This window comes from Oncorhynchus nerka, linkage group LG17, assembly GCF_034236695.1.
Source record: "Oncorhynchus nerka isolate Pitt River linkage group LG17, Oner_Uvic_2.0, whole genome shotgun sequence".
Classification (NCBI taxonomy): domain Eukaryota; kingdom Metazoa; phylum Chordata; class Actinopteri; order Salmoniformes; family Salmonidae; genus Oncorhynchus; species Oncorhynchus nerka.
In genome coordinates, this window is record NC_088412.1 from 22031662 (window position 1) to 22046661 (window position 15000).

Here is a 15000-nt window from a genome sequence, read left to right on the forward strand (position 1 = left end):
GATGTGAGAAATCTGCGTATTAAATCAAATAAAATTGTATTATTTGCATGCGCCGAATACAACAGGTGTAGACCTTACAGTGAAATGCTGAATACAACAGGTGTAGACCTTACAGTGAAATGTTTACTTACGAACCCCTAACCAACAATGCCGTTTAAAAAAATACGGATAAGAATAAGAAATAAAAGTAACTAATTAAAGAGCAGCAGTAAAATAACAATAGCGAGACTATATACAGGGGGGTACCGGTACAGAGTCAATGTGTGGGGGGGCACCGGTTAGTTGAGATAATATGTACATGTAGGTAGAGTTATTAAAGTAACTATGCATAGATGATAACAACAGAGAGTAGCAGCGGTGTAAAGGAGGGGGACAATGCAAATAGCCTGGGTAGCCATTTGATTAGGTATTCAGGAGTCTTATGGCTTGGCTTGTTTAGAAGCCTCTTGGACCTAGACTTGGCCCTCCGGTACCGCTTGCTGTGTGTTAGCAGAGAGAACAGTCTATGACTAGGGTGGCAGGAGTCTTTGACAGTTTTTAGGGCCTTCCTCTGACACCGCTTGGATGGCAGGAAGCTTGGCCCCAGTGATGTACTGGGCCATTCGCACTACTCTGTAGTGCCTTGCGGTCAGTCACTCAGTCTGACTGACCGCAAGGTAATCTGGTAATCTGTCTGGCCCTGAGCCTTGTGAATGTTGACCTGTTTAAAGGTCTTACTCACATCGGCTGCGGAGAGCGTGATCACACATTCTTCCGGAACAGCTGGTGCTCTCATGCATGTTTGAGTGTTATTTGCCTCAAAGAGAGCATAGAAGTAGTTTAGCTTGTCTGGTAGGCTCGTGTCACTGGGCAGCTCTCGGCTATGCTTCCCTTTGTAGTCTGTAATGATTTGCAAGCCCTGTCACATCCGACAAGCGTCAGAGCCGGTGTAGTACTTTTTGATCTTAGTCCTGTATTGACGCTTTGCCTGTTTGATGGTTCTTCGGAGGCCATAGCAGGATATCTTATAAGTCCCGCTCCTTGAAAGCAGCTGCTCTAGAATTTAGCTCAGTGTGGATTTTGCCTGTAATCCATGGATTCTGGTTGGGATATGTACCTACGGTCACTGTGGGGACGACGTCATCGATGCATTTATTGATGAAGCCAATGACTGATGTGGTGGACTCTTCAATGCCATCAGAGGAATCCCGGAGCATATTCCAGTCTGTGCTAGCAAAACAGTCCTGTAGCTTAGCACCTGCTTCCTCTGACCACTTTTGTATTGATCTAGTCACTGGTGCTTCCTGCTTTCATTTTGGCTTGTAAGCAGGAATCAGGAGGATAGAATTATGGTCAGATTTGCCAAATGGAGTGTGAGGGAGAGCTTTGTGTGCGTTTCTGTGTGTGGAGTAAAGGTGGTCCAGAGTTTTCTTTCCCTCTGGTTGCACATTTAACTTCTTATGGCTGCAATCCCGTTAACGGGATAATTTTTATCAACAACTGCTGATTTGCAGAGCGCCACATTCAAATAATATTACTAAAAATATTTATATTCATGAAATCACAAGTGCAATATAGCAAAACACAGTTTAGCCTTTTGTTAATCCACCTGTCGTGTCAGATTTTGAAAATATGCTTTACAGCGAAAGCAATCCAAGCGTTTGTGTAAGTTTATCGATCGCTCGACAAAACATTATGAACACCTAGCATCAAAGTAGCTTGATCACGAAAATCAGAAAAGCAATCAAATTAATTGTTTACCTTTGATGATCTTCGAATGTTTTCACTCACGAGACTCCCAGTTACACAATAAATGTTCCTTTTGTTCCATAAAGATTATTTTTATATCCAAAATACCTCAGTTTGTTTTGCGCGTTATGTTCAGAATCCACAGGAAAGAGCGGTCACAAGAACGCAGACAAAAATTCCAAACAGTATCCGTAATGTCCACAGAAACATGTCAAACGTTTTTTATAATCAATCCTCAGGTTTAAAAAAATATATATAATCGATAATATATCAACCGCAACTGTCTTTTTCAGTAGGAGAGGGAAAGGCAATGGCAGCCCAAACTCTGTTACGCATACAAAACACTGCTGGCACCCGGCCATACAATGACGCGATGTTATCGTTCTCACTCATTTTTCTAAATAAAAGCCTGAAACTATGTCTAAAGACTGTTGACACCTTGAGGAAGCGATAGGAAAAGGAATCTGGTTGATATCCCTTTAAATGGAGCAAAGGCAGGCTATGGAGCATGGAGTTTTCAAAATAGAAGCCACTTCCTGGTTTGATTTTCCTCAGGGTTTCGCCTGCAATATCAGTTCTGTTATACTCACAGACAATATTTTGACAGTTTTGGAAACTTTAGAGTGTTTTCTATCCAATACTAATAATAATATGCATATATTAGCAACTGAGACTGAAGAGCAGGCCGTTTACTTTGGGCAACTTATTCATCCAAGCTACTCAATACTGCCCCCAGCCATAAGAAGTTTAACATGCTGACGTGTGGAAACTCAAACCTTCAGCTCCCTCCACAGATTTTCTATGGAATTAAGGTCTAGAGACTGGCTAGGCCACTCCAGGACCTTAATGTACTTCTTCTTGAGCCACTGCTTTGTTGCCTTGGCCGTGTGTTTTGGGTCGTTGTCATGCTGGAATACCCATCCACGACCCATTTTCAATGCTCTGGCTGAGGGAAGGAGGTTCTCACCCAAGATTTGACGGTACATGGCCCCGTCCATCGTCCCTTTGATGCGGTGAAGTTGTCCTGTCCCCTTAGCAGAAAAACACCCCCAAAGCATAATGTTTCCACCTCCATGTTTGAGGGTGGGGATGGTGTTCTTGGGATCATAAGCAGTATTCCTCCTCCTCCAAACATGGCGAGTTGAGTTGATGCCAAAGAGCTCCATTTTGGTCTCATCTGACCACAACACTTTCACCCAGTTGTCCTCTGAATCATTCAGATGTTAATTGGTAAACTTTAGACGGGCATGTTTATGTGCTTTCTTGAGCAGGTGGACCTTGCGGGCGCTGCAGGATTTCAGTCCTTCACGGCGTAGTGTGTTACCAATTGCAGATTTTTTTATTGTTCAAAGGGGTGACGAAAATAAATATTTAAAAAAGGAGAAACAGGCCCAAACAAAAGATTCAATCCAAAACCAAGGGTGCACATGGCTACCAAGAAAAACCAGAAGCCTCACAGCTCTGCAAGATGGCTCACTCTAGTTCCTTGCACCTGTGCCCTTTCAACGTTTAATAAGTCTACACAGGACTTCCTGGCTTAGCACCTACTGCTGCCCCCTGGGGATGTTGAAGTTTATCCTGGTAGTTTATTGTTTAGCTTAATATCTCTACTGTCTCTCTCTCTCACACACACTCTCACACACACACACACACACACACACACACACACACACATACTTATCTCACTGTGGATCTATCATCTGTGTGTAACAGAATAACTTCCCAGCCAGCAGTCCTGAGAGGCTGCAGGACCTCAAGTCTACTGTGGACCTGCTCACCAGCATCACCTTCTTCAGGATGAAGGTAACTCTCTCTTCTCTTTCATTTCACTCCATCCGCTCCTTGGATCACCTCTACTTTGCTCTGTTTGGTACCACATGTATCCATTGTTGTTTACAATGTACAGTATCGCTACACTACATGCTCTTTTCAAACATGCATCTTCACTGAGTTTCTTTGACCCAGTGTGGTTGTATGGGCTTTCCCAGTTTCAGTAACTTCTCAATCTGTCTGTGTCTGTGTGTCTGTCCTCAGGTACAGGAGCTACAGAGTCCCCCCAGAGCCAGTCAGGTGGTGAAGGACTGTGTCAAGGCCTGTCTCAACTCCACCTACGAATACATATTCAACAACTGTTACGAACTCTACAGCCGCGAGTACCAGACAGACCCGGTGTGTGTGTGTGTGTGTGTGTGTGTGTGTGTGTGTGTGTGTGTGTGTGTGTGTGTGTGTGTGTGTGTGTGTGTGTGTGTGTGTGCGCGTGAAGGTGTGCGTGTGTGTGTCTCTCTCTCTCTCTCTCTCTGTCCGTGTCATTAGGACCTCAGGTGGTCTCCATCAAGCCTGTACAGGATTTTTATATGGATTTACAAGCCTTGTTTTTGCGTTATTAAAGTGGGGCGATTCATTCCGACTCCCTTCATGAATTTCAAAAGCTAATTTTTCCTTTGAATAAAACATTCCACCCTGAGGTTCCTTGCAATATTTTGTTGAATCTTCAGTTCATTCTTCAGTTTGAACCTCTGCGGTGGTATGAATACTTTTTTTCTGACTTTGTCAGCTTTCTTCAAAGCACTAAACTTGCTACATGTGATTTGATGGGTTCATCAGCTCATTAGAGTAGCGAAGAGATAGATATCATTGGAATTGAGTGGTAGCGAAGAGAGAGGGGCGGCAGGGTAGCCTAGTGGTTAGAGCATTGGACTTGTAACCGGAAGGTTGCAAGTTCAACCCCCCGAGCTGACAAGGTACAAATCTGTCGTTCTGCCCCTGAACAGGCAGTTAACCCACTGTTCCTAGGCCGTCATTGAAAATAAGAATTTGTTCTTAACTGACTTGCCTGGTTAAATAAAGGTAAAATTAAATATATCATTGGAGTTGAGTGGTAGCGAAGATATATATATATCATTGGAGTTGAGTGGTAGGGAAGAGATATATATATCATTGGAGTTGAGTGGTAGGGAAGAGATATATATATATCATTGGAGTTGAGTGGTAGCGAAGAGATATATATCATTGGAGTTGAGTGGAAGCAAAGAGATATATATCATTGGCGTTGAGTGGTAGCGAAGATATATATCATTGGAGTTGAGTGGTAGCGAAGAGATAGATATCATTGGAGTTGAGTGGTAGCGAAGCGATATATATCAGACAAACTACGATAGTAGCTACAATAGTAGCCCATGTGATAGTATCCCAGTGACTGAGTGTGTTGTTTTGTCCAGGCCAAGCTAGGAGTGGTCGTTCCAGAAGAGCAGGGTCCCAGCATCAAGAACCTGGACTTCTGGTCCAAACTCATCACCCTCATCGTGTCCATCATAGAGGAAGACAAGAACTCCTACACACCCTGCCTAAACCAGTGAGTCTGTCACTCTCTCTAGCCATATCAGTCTGTTTCACTGTCGCTCTCCCTCCCCCTGTCTCTCTCCTCCCCCTGTCTCTCTCCTCCCCCTGTCTCTCTTTCTCTGTCTCTCTTTCTCTGTCGCTCTTTCTGTCGCTCTTTCTCTGTCTCTCTCCCCCTGTCTTTCTTTCTCTGTCGCTCTTTCTCTGTCTCTCTTTCTCTGTCTCTCTCCCCCTGTCTCTCTTTCTCTGTCTCTCTCCCCCTGTCTCTCTTTCTCTGTCTCTCTCCCCCTGTCTCTCTTTCTCTGTCTCTCTCCCCCTGTCTCTCTTTCTCTGTCTCTTTCTCTGTCTCTCTTTCTCTGTCTCTCTCCCCCTGTCTCTCTTTCTCTGTCGCTCTTTCTCTGTCTCTCTTTCTCTGTCTCTCTTTCTCTCTCTCTTTCTCTCTCTCTCCCCCTGTCTCTCTTTCTCTGTCTCTTTCTCTGTCTCTTTCTCTGTCTCTCTTTCTCTGTCTCTCTCCCCCTGTCTCTCTTTCTCTGTCGCTCTTTCTCTGTCTCTCTTTCTCTGTCGCTCTTTCTCTGTCTCTCTTTCTCTGTCGCTCTTTCTCTGTCTCTTTCTCTGTCTCTCTCCACCTGTCTCTCTTTCTCTGTCTCTTTCTCTGTCTCTCTCCACCTGTCTCTCTTTCTCTGTCTCTTTCTCCGTCTCTCTTTCTCTGTCTCTCTTTCTCTGTCTCTCTTTCTCTGTCTCTCTCCCCCTGTCTCTCTTTCTCTGTCTCTCTCCACCTGTCTCTCTTTCTCTGTCTCTTTCTCTGTCTCTCTTTCTCTGTCTCTCTCCCCCTGTCTCTCTTTCTCTGTCTCTCTCCACCTGTCTCTCTTTCTCTGTCTCTTTCTCTGTTTCTCTTTCTCTGTCTCTCCACCTGTCTTTCTTTCTCTGTCTGTCTTTCTCTGTCTCTTTCTCTGTCTCTTTCTCTGTCTCTCTTCCTCTGTCTCTTTCTCTGTCTCTCTTTCTCTGTCTCTCTTTCTCTGTCTCTCCACCTGTCTCTCTTTCTCTGTCTCTTTCTCTGTCTCTTTCTCTGTCTCTTTCTCTGTCTCTTTCTCTGTCTCTCTCCACCTTTACATCCATATGTAACTCCATATCTGTTTCTTACCATCTGCCACGCACAGGTTTCCTCAGGAGCTCAACGTGGGTAAAATCAGTGCTGAGGTGATGTGGAACCTGTTTGCTCAGGATATGAAGTACGCCATGGAGGGTGAGCACTGAATAATGTTGCACCTCACCACACTGTTGTTCTAGATCTGTCTTGGCAGTTGTTTTCTGTTTTTATGGAGCTGTTATAATGCTTTTGCAAGCAGATATGGCACACTCTCTCTCTCTTTTCTCTTTTCTCTCTTTTCCTCTCTCTCTCTCTCTCTCTCTCTCTCTCTTTTCTCTTTTCTCTCTTTTCCTCTCTCTCTCGATCTCTCGCTCAACTCTCAGAGCATAAAAAGCACCGGCTGTGTAAGAGCGCAGATTACATGAACCTGCACTTCAAGGTCAAGTGGCTATACAACGAGTACTGCAGAGACCTGACCTTCTTTAAGAGCCATGTGCCTGAGTACCCGGCGTAAGTGCCACCTGTGCCATAATGACACACTCACCTTAAAACACATGCATGCATGCAGGCACATTCCCACATACACACATGTACGCACTCACACACTACCTCCCTGGTACTATACAGCACAGCCCATAAGCAGTTCCAGATGGACTGCAGCGACAGGTTTTCTCTCAGACCCCAGAAGTAGTTTGAAATCAAAAGTTCCAGTGGGGTTGATTCAAATTAAACCACCCCTGTGTGATGTCTCCTAGGTGGTTCGAGCCATTTGTCATCCAGTGGTTGGACGAGAACGAGGAAGTGTCTCGAGACTTCCTGCATGGTGCACTGGAGAGGGACAAAAAGGACGGGGTAAACTCTTCTCCTTATGTCCTCAAAATGAAAGTTGTGTTGGTTGTGGCAGAATGAAAGTAATCCCTTCCTTTGTAGCTCCTCACTAAACCTCCTAGTTATCAGGCAGACTTATCCTCCTACACGTCTCCAGCACTTATCAAAGACTTCCCTGAGACAATGGATGCCGAAGCACAGATGTTGCAGGGGAGACTCGAGCTCAAAGTAGAAAGTAGAGAGTTTAGAATATAAAGAGATGTTCTCAGAAAGTAGAGAGAGGCTATAAAGAGATTTGTGCAGACTCTTCTCAGGTAGGGAGATAAAGTCTGACTGTACCAGCCTGTGGATTAATGAGCTCTGTTCCCAACCAATGGGAGCTGCCCTTCCCTCATTACCCAGTAGCACATGGGGGAGCCACCACAGACTCACCTCTGTCTGCCAATTAGAGGCAGACAGACAGACAGACCCACCTGACCTGTCTGGACTGCCGTCTGGCTGCAAACGACCCTAGTGGTCCTCAGGACAACTAGCATATCTATTTACTCTCTCAAAGCTCAGTAGTCCAGCAGGCCAGACACCATCTCTCTCTCTTCCTCCCCCTTCTCTCTCCCCTGATGTTAACAATCCATGGCCTCTGTCCTCCAATCATAATGGTATCTCTACTCCTCTCCCCTTCTCTGCTAAGGACCACTCTCTCCTCTTCCTCTATTCCTTCCCCTCTCTTCCTTCCTCTCTCTCAGCTGTGCTAAGGAAAACTCTTTCCTCTCTTTTCCCTCTCTCTCCAGTCTCTCTCTCCTCTCCTCCCATATCTCTCTTAATGCTCTCTCTCTCTCCTTTCCCGCTACAGTTCCAGGTGACTTCGGAGCATGCTCTGTTCTCCTGCTCCGTGGTGGATGTCTTCTCTCAGCTCAACCAGAGCTTTGAGATCATCCGCAAGCTGGAGTGTCCCGACCCCCAGATCGTAGGCAACTGCATGAAACGCTTCGCCAAGGTACACTACATTATTCTTACACACTATAGCCACTTCATTCATGGCTTCATGATGGTAAGCTGAGCCTAGTCACAGAGACAGTGGTTGACATACTCCTATCTCCTCTTGCTCTCTCCTCAGACAATTGGCAATGTTCTCATATCCTACTCGGACATTATCTCCAAGTGCTTCGCTAACTACGTCAACATGGAGAAAGTGGTGAGTGGCCAATGACTGGACGTGACACATGTTGGGTGGGGATGCTCATCAGTATAGTGTAGTGTTTGTGCATTCGATAGTGTAGTGGACAATGACTGGACGTGACACATGTTGGGTGGGGATGCTCATCAGTATAGTGTAGTGTTTGTGCATTCGATAGTGTAGTGGACAATGACTTTGTGTTGTTTGCAGCCATGCATTCTGATCAACAACATCCAGCAGCTCAGAGTTCAACTGGAGAGGATGTTTGAGGCCATGGGAGGAAAGGATGTGAGTGGCTCTCATATCCCTGTTTGCCCCCAGTATCAGTCCGTCTGTCCGTCCGGGTGTGTGTGGACGGGTGTGCGTTTGTGTGTGCGTGGACGGGTTTGTGTGTGTGTGGACGGGTGTGCGTTTGTGTGTGCGTGGACGGGTGTGTGTTTGTGTGTGCGTGGACGGGTTTGTGCGTGTGTGGACGGGTGTGCGTTTGTGTGTGCGTGGACGGGTGTGTGTTTGTGTGTGCGTGGACGGGTTTGTGTGTGCGTGGACGGGTTTGTGTGTGTGTGGACGGGTGTGTGTTTGTGTGTGCGTGGACGGGTGTGTGTTTGTGTGTGCGTGGACGGGTTTGTGTGTGTGTGGACGGGTGTGTGTTTGTGTGTACGTGGACGGATTTGTGTGTGCGTGGACGGGTGTGTGCACATGTATCTATTGGTGTGTGTGTTTCAGCTGTGCAAGGAGGCCAGTAACTTCCTGAAAGACCTGCAGTTGAAGCTAAACACTGTGATGGATGATCTCAGCAGGATCTTTTCTGTCAGGTGAGCTAAGCACACTGGTGGGGACTGTCAGACAACAGAGAGGCAGCAAACAGCCATTCCATCTACCCCTACTATGTATTTCATTAATATCACAGTGCCTTTCTCTCCTTGCTACGTAGTCTCCTCCGAATATGTCAAAATGATGGCATTTAACCTTTTTATGTCACTTCAGCTGAGATATTAGTTGCGTGACTTTCTATGTCTCGTGTGTTTGTGTGTGTGTGTGTGTGTGTGTGTGTGTGTAGTTTTCAGCCACAGATTGAAGACAATGTGAAGCAAATGGGAGACATCCTTGGCCAGGTGAAGGGGACCAACGTGGGAGCTAACAACTGCAGCAGTGTGGCCCAGGATGCTGACAAAGTTCTGGAGCCTATCATGGATTTCCTGGACAGCAAGTGAGAGAGAGAGAGCTGTCCTGTAATGTTGCTAATCCCGTTTTGGCTGTAGTCTCTAGTTCTTTCTTTTCCAGTCTCTTTCAATGTTGCCATCTTTTCCCCGCTCCCTATCCCTGTCGCTCTCTCTTTTAACACATCTTTCCATCTTGTTCTTTCTTTCCTTCTCTTTTTCTTCATCTCTTAATCTCTCTCTGTGTCTCCTCTGTCATCTCTCTCTCTCTTCTCTTTCGGTTTGAACACCATTTCTTGTCAATTCTTGGCTGGTGCGCTGTTGGACTCCCTTCTGTTGCTCATTATTTCCTTCCTTCCTTCCTCCCTCCTTCCCTCCTTCCTTCCTTCCCTCCTTCCTTCCTTCCTTCCTTCCTTCCTTCCTTCCTTCCTTCCTTCCTTCCTTCCTTCCTTCCTCTACCTTCGCTCTGTCTCCTGTCAGCCTGACGCTGTTTGCGAAGATCTGTGAAAAGACGGTGCTGAAACGTGTTCTGAAGGAGCTGTGGAAACTGGTGATGAACACTATGGAGAGGACCATCGTCCTGCCCCCTCTCACCGACCAGACGGTACGAACACACACCCTTCTGAGCATGCAAATATTCATGCACACATGCACGCAGTCACTCACACTCACATGCACGCAGTCACTCACATGCCTGTAGTCACACATTCTTTGATACACACACACAACCCACACTACCAACTGCTACACAGGCACAAACCACTTCTCAGTATGGGATGAGAACCAACACAGATCAGAGTTATTTTTATTCAAGGGATTCATGCTCTGATATGTGGTATGTGATGTAGATATATTTAAGCAATAAGGGCCGAGGAGGTGAGCTATATGGCCAATATACCACGACTAAGGGCTGCTTTTAAGCACGATGCAACGTGGAGTGCCTGGACACAGCCCTTAGCCATGGTATATTGGCCATAATGTCACAACCCCTGAGGTGCCTTATTGCTATTATAAATTGGTTGCCAACATACTGTAATTAGAGCAGTAAAAATAAATGTTTTGTCATAACCGTGGTATACGGTCTGATATACCACAGCGGTCAGAAAATCAGCGTTCAGTGCTCAAACCACCCAGTTTATAATGAATATTTGATCTGTTCTGAGTACAGTATTTAGTACAACAAACTCTACCACATACGCACCCAGTAAGCAGCCAGGACAGTCATTAGACAGGGAAGAAGTAGGGCTGAGATAGATGGCAGACATTTTGCCTACATTATAAGATGCTTACAAGTGACTGTATAATAATAGATCTGATTGGTGATGTAATGATGGGCCTGATATGCCCCTCTCCCCAGCCCCCAGGCCACATACAAAAAGACCCCCAGTCTTTCATTCACTCCATAGATTTTGGTGAAACCCAAAAGTGGAAATGGGAAGGAGTGGACAGTGTCATTCTAACCCTGTTCTCCAGGATGGTGCTCCTAGTCACAAACTAACATCTAAACTCAACTACTTCCAACTCAACATTGACATTGATACAACTGTTGAGCCTTTCATGTTGGACAGCAGCCGGTATATTTATTTTGCTTTTGATATATCTGTTGTCATTTTTGTTTGGTAACAAAAGAGCCTCACATCATTCTACAGTAGCATGGTTGCCCTGTATCTCTATCAGTTAGACCCGCCTGCCTAGTGTGGGTTTGTCCCACAGGGGCAGTTCCAGTCTCAGTACTGTAGGTCACTCTGTCCCTCTCTCCTATCCATTTGATATGTGTATTACTGCTGCTTGGAGGATTGATCTGGGGCTCCGTGCAGCATCACTGACCCTCCTATCTGGTTATTACATCCTACTCCCACTGCTCTTCCTCCACAGATGATTGTAAGTACGGCACATCCTGCGTGTCATTGTGTCTGTCTGTCCCACAGTTGGTTAGTGAAGGGTGGTCAGTCCTCTGCTATATGTGGCTGCAAACTGCCCCCCGCCTTTGTCCCCCACATCCTCACTCCTCCTATCTGTCTCTCTGTCTTCCACCTGCTCTGTTGTTCCTCTCCTCCTCTCTCTGTTCTCCTCTCTTCTCCTGGTGCCTGCCCCTATCCCAACTCCTCCTATCTGTCTCTCTGTCTTCCACCTGCTCTGTTGTTCCTCTCCTCCTCTCTCTGTTCTCCTCTCTTCTCCTGGTGCCTGCCCCTATCCCAACTCCTCCTATCTGTCTCTCTGTTCTCCTCTCTTCTCCTGGTGCCTGCCCCTATCCCAACTCCTCTTATCTGTCTCTCTGTCTTCCACCTGCTCTGTTGTTCCTCTCCTCCTCTCTCTGTCCTCCTCTCTTCTCGTGGTGCCTGCCCCTATCCTCACTCCTCCTATCTGTCTCTCTGTTCTCCTCTCTTCTCCTGGTGCCTGCCCCTATCCTCACTCCTCCTATCTGTCTCTCTGTCTTCCACCTGCTCTGTTGTTCCTCTCCTCCTCTCTCTGTTCTCCTCTCTTCTCCTGGTGCCTGCCCCTATCCTCACTCCTCCTATCTGTCTCTCTGTTCTCCTCTCCTCCTGGTGCCTGCCCCTATCCCAACTCCTCCTATCTGTCTCTCTGTTCTCCTCTCTTCTCCTGCTGCCTGCCCCTATCCCAACTCCTCCTATCTGTCTCTCTGTTCTCCTCTCTTCTCCTGGTGCCTGCCCCTATCCCAACTCCTCCTATCTGTCTCTCTGTCTTCCACCTGCTCTGTTGTTCCTCTCCTCCTCTCTCTGTTCTCCTCTCTTCTTCTGGTGCCTGCCCCTATCCTCACTCCTCCTATCTGTCTCTCTGTTCTCCTCTCTTCTCCTGGTGCCTGCCCCTATCCTCACTCCTCCTATCTGTCTCTCTGTTCTCCTCTCTTCTCCTGGTGCCTGCCCCTATCCCAACTCCTCCTATCTGTCTCTCTGTCTTCCACCTGCTCTGTTGTTCCTCTCCTCCTCTCTCTGTCCTCCTCTCTTCTCGTGGTGCCTGCCCCTATCCTCACTCCTCCTATCTGTCTCTCTGTTCTCCTCTCTTCTCCTGGTGCCTGCCTCTATCCTCACTCCTCCTATCTGTCTCTCTGTTCTCCTCTCTTCTCCTGGTGCCTGCCCCTATCCTCACTCCTCCTATCTGTCTCTCTGTCTTCCACCTGCTCTGTTGTTCCTCTCCTCCTCTCTCTGTTCTCCTGGTGCCTGCCCCTATCCTCACTCCTCCTATCTGTCTCTCTGTTCTCCTCTCCTCCTGGTGCCTGCCCCTATCCCAACTCCTCCTATCTGTCTCTCTGTTCTCCTCTCTTCTCCTGGTGCCTGCCCCTATCCCAACTCCTCCTATCTGTCTCTCTGTTCTCCTCTCATCTCCTGGTGCCTGCCCCTATCCCAACTCCTCCTATCTGTCTCTCTGTTCTCCTCTCTTCTCCTGGTGCCTGCCCCTATCCCAACTCCTCCTATCTGTCTCTCTGTCTTCCACCTGCTCTGTTGTTCCTCTCCTCCTCTCTCTGTTCTCCTCTCTTCTCCTGGTGCCTGCCCCTATCCCAACTCCTCCTATCTGTCTCTCTGTCTTCCACCTGCTCTGTTGTTCCTCTCCTCCTCTCTCTGTCCTCCTCTCTTCTCCTGGTGCCTGCCCCTATCCTCACTCCTCCTATCTGTCTCTCTGTTCTCCTCTCTTCTCCTGGTGCCTGCCCCTATCCCAACTCCTCCTATCTGTCTCTCTGTTCTCCTCTCTTCTCCTGGTGCCTGCCCCTATCCCAACTCCTCCTATCTGTCTCTCTGTTCTCCTCTCTTCTCCTGGTGCCTGCCCCTATCCCAACTCCTCCTATCTGTCTCTCTGTCTTCCACCTGCTCTGTTGTTCCTCTCCTCCCTCTCTCTGTTCTCCTCTCTTCTCCTGGTGCCTGCCCCTATCCCAACTCCTCCTATCTGTCTCTCTGTCTTCCACCTGCTCTGTTGTTCCTCTCCTCCTCTCTCTGTCCTCCTCTCTTCTCCTGGTGCCTGCCCCTATCCTCACTCCTCCTATCTGTCTCTCTGTTCTCCTCTCTTCTCCTGGTGCCTGCCCCTATCCCAACTCCTCCTATCTGTCTCTCTGTTCTCCTCTCTTCTCCTGGTGCCTGCCCCTATCCCAACTCCTCCTATCTGTCTCTCTGTCTTCCACCTGCTCTGTTGTTCCTCTCCTCCTCTCTCTGTTCTCCTCTCTTCTCCTGGTGCCTGCCCCTATCCCAACTCCTCCTATCTGTCTCTCTGTCTTCCACCTGCTCTGTCTTCTCCTGTCCTCCTCTACCTCTGTCTCTCTCACTGAGGTGACAGCTGCATGGTGCATTCCTGACTGACTCAGAGAAGGCCCCACTCTCCCCCATACGAACCCACCAATCGGATGCCCCGCTGCCTCCTACTTCCCTTTGCCCTGCCCCACCCCCAGTGTTGCCTTGTTCTTCTCTTGAATATGGTCCCAGGGCTCCCTTTCTGTGTGACTCTGCCGTTGTGGCTTAATACCTGGTGCCTGCCCCTATCCCAACTCCCCTGTAGTAATTCTCCCAGTATGTCTCTACAGGCCTGCTGTGTTGATCTGTCCTGGTTTGGTTCCATGTCCTGTTGTTGTCGAATGATAGTCATAACAGCATAGCGATAAGCTAAGGTATATACTTTCACCATCGCTGGTCTATACCAGAAGTGGGGGTTAGTACTGGTGACACACACATACACATACAGTAGACATACAGTAACAGTCAACCGTTTGGACACATCTACTCATTCAAAGGTGTTTCTTTATTTTGACTATTTTCTACATTGTAGAATAGAGTAGTGAAGACATCAAAACTATGTAGTTACCAAAAAAGTGTGAGATTCTTCAAAGTAGCCACCCTTTGCCTTGATGACAGCTTTGCACACTCTTGGCATTCTCTCAACCATCTTCACCTGGAATGCTTTTCCAACAGTCTTGAAGGAGTTCCCACATATGCTGAGCACTTGTTGGCTGCTTTCCCTTGAAGTCCTACTCATCCTAAACCATCTCAATTGATTTGAGGTCGGGTGATTGTGGAGGCCAGGTCATCTGATGCAGCACTCCATCACTCTCCTCCTTGGTCAAATAGCCTATACACAGCCTGGAGGTGTGTTTTGGGTCATTGTCCTGTTGAAAAACAAATGATAGTCCAACTAAGGGCAAACCAGATGGGATGCCATATCGCTGCAGAATGCTGTGGTAGCCATGCTGGTTAAGTGTGCCTTGAATTCTAACTAAATCACTGACAGTGTCACGAGCAAAGCTCCCCCACACTATCACACCTCCTCCTCCACGCTTCATGGTGGGAACCACACATGCAGAGATCATCCTTTCATCTACTCTGCGTCTCACAATCACATGGCGGTTGGAACCAAAAATCTCACATTGGGACTCATCAGGCCAAAGGACAGATTTCCATCGGTCTAATGTCCTCTCTTTACAGGGGAGGGTGAAGCTTGCTTGTCACAGTGATGTAAGGACTAAACCCAATCTAGCTCAATATCTCTTTTCTCCGTTTTTTTCCCACCTGTCTGTCATATTCAAAGCAGTGGAAGCGATATTTTCTCTCTTTTCCTCTTTGCCAGATTCTCGTACAGTTCTGTAGACGTACCTGGAGCTGCCTGTATCCGAGCCTCCACACAGCCCAACTACTATTGGACACATGGAGCATTGACGTTACAGTACACACCGTTAGCACACTAACAAACAC

General features: G+C 47.4%; 1 pseudogene; it reads left to right on the top strand.

Moving 5' to 3' along the window:
- LOC115144882 (protein unc-13 homolog A-like) overlaps positions 1 to 15000 on the top strand; it is a 71618-nt pseudogene that overhangs the window by 45310 nt on the left and 11308 nt on the right.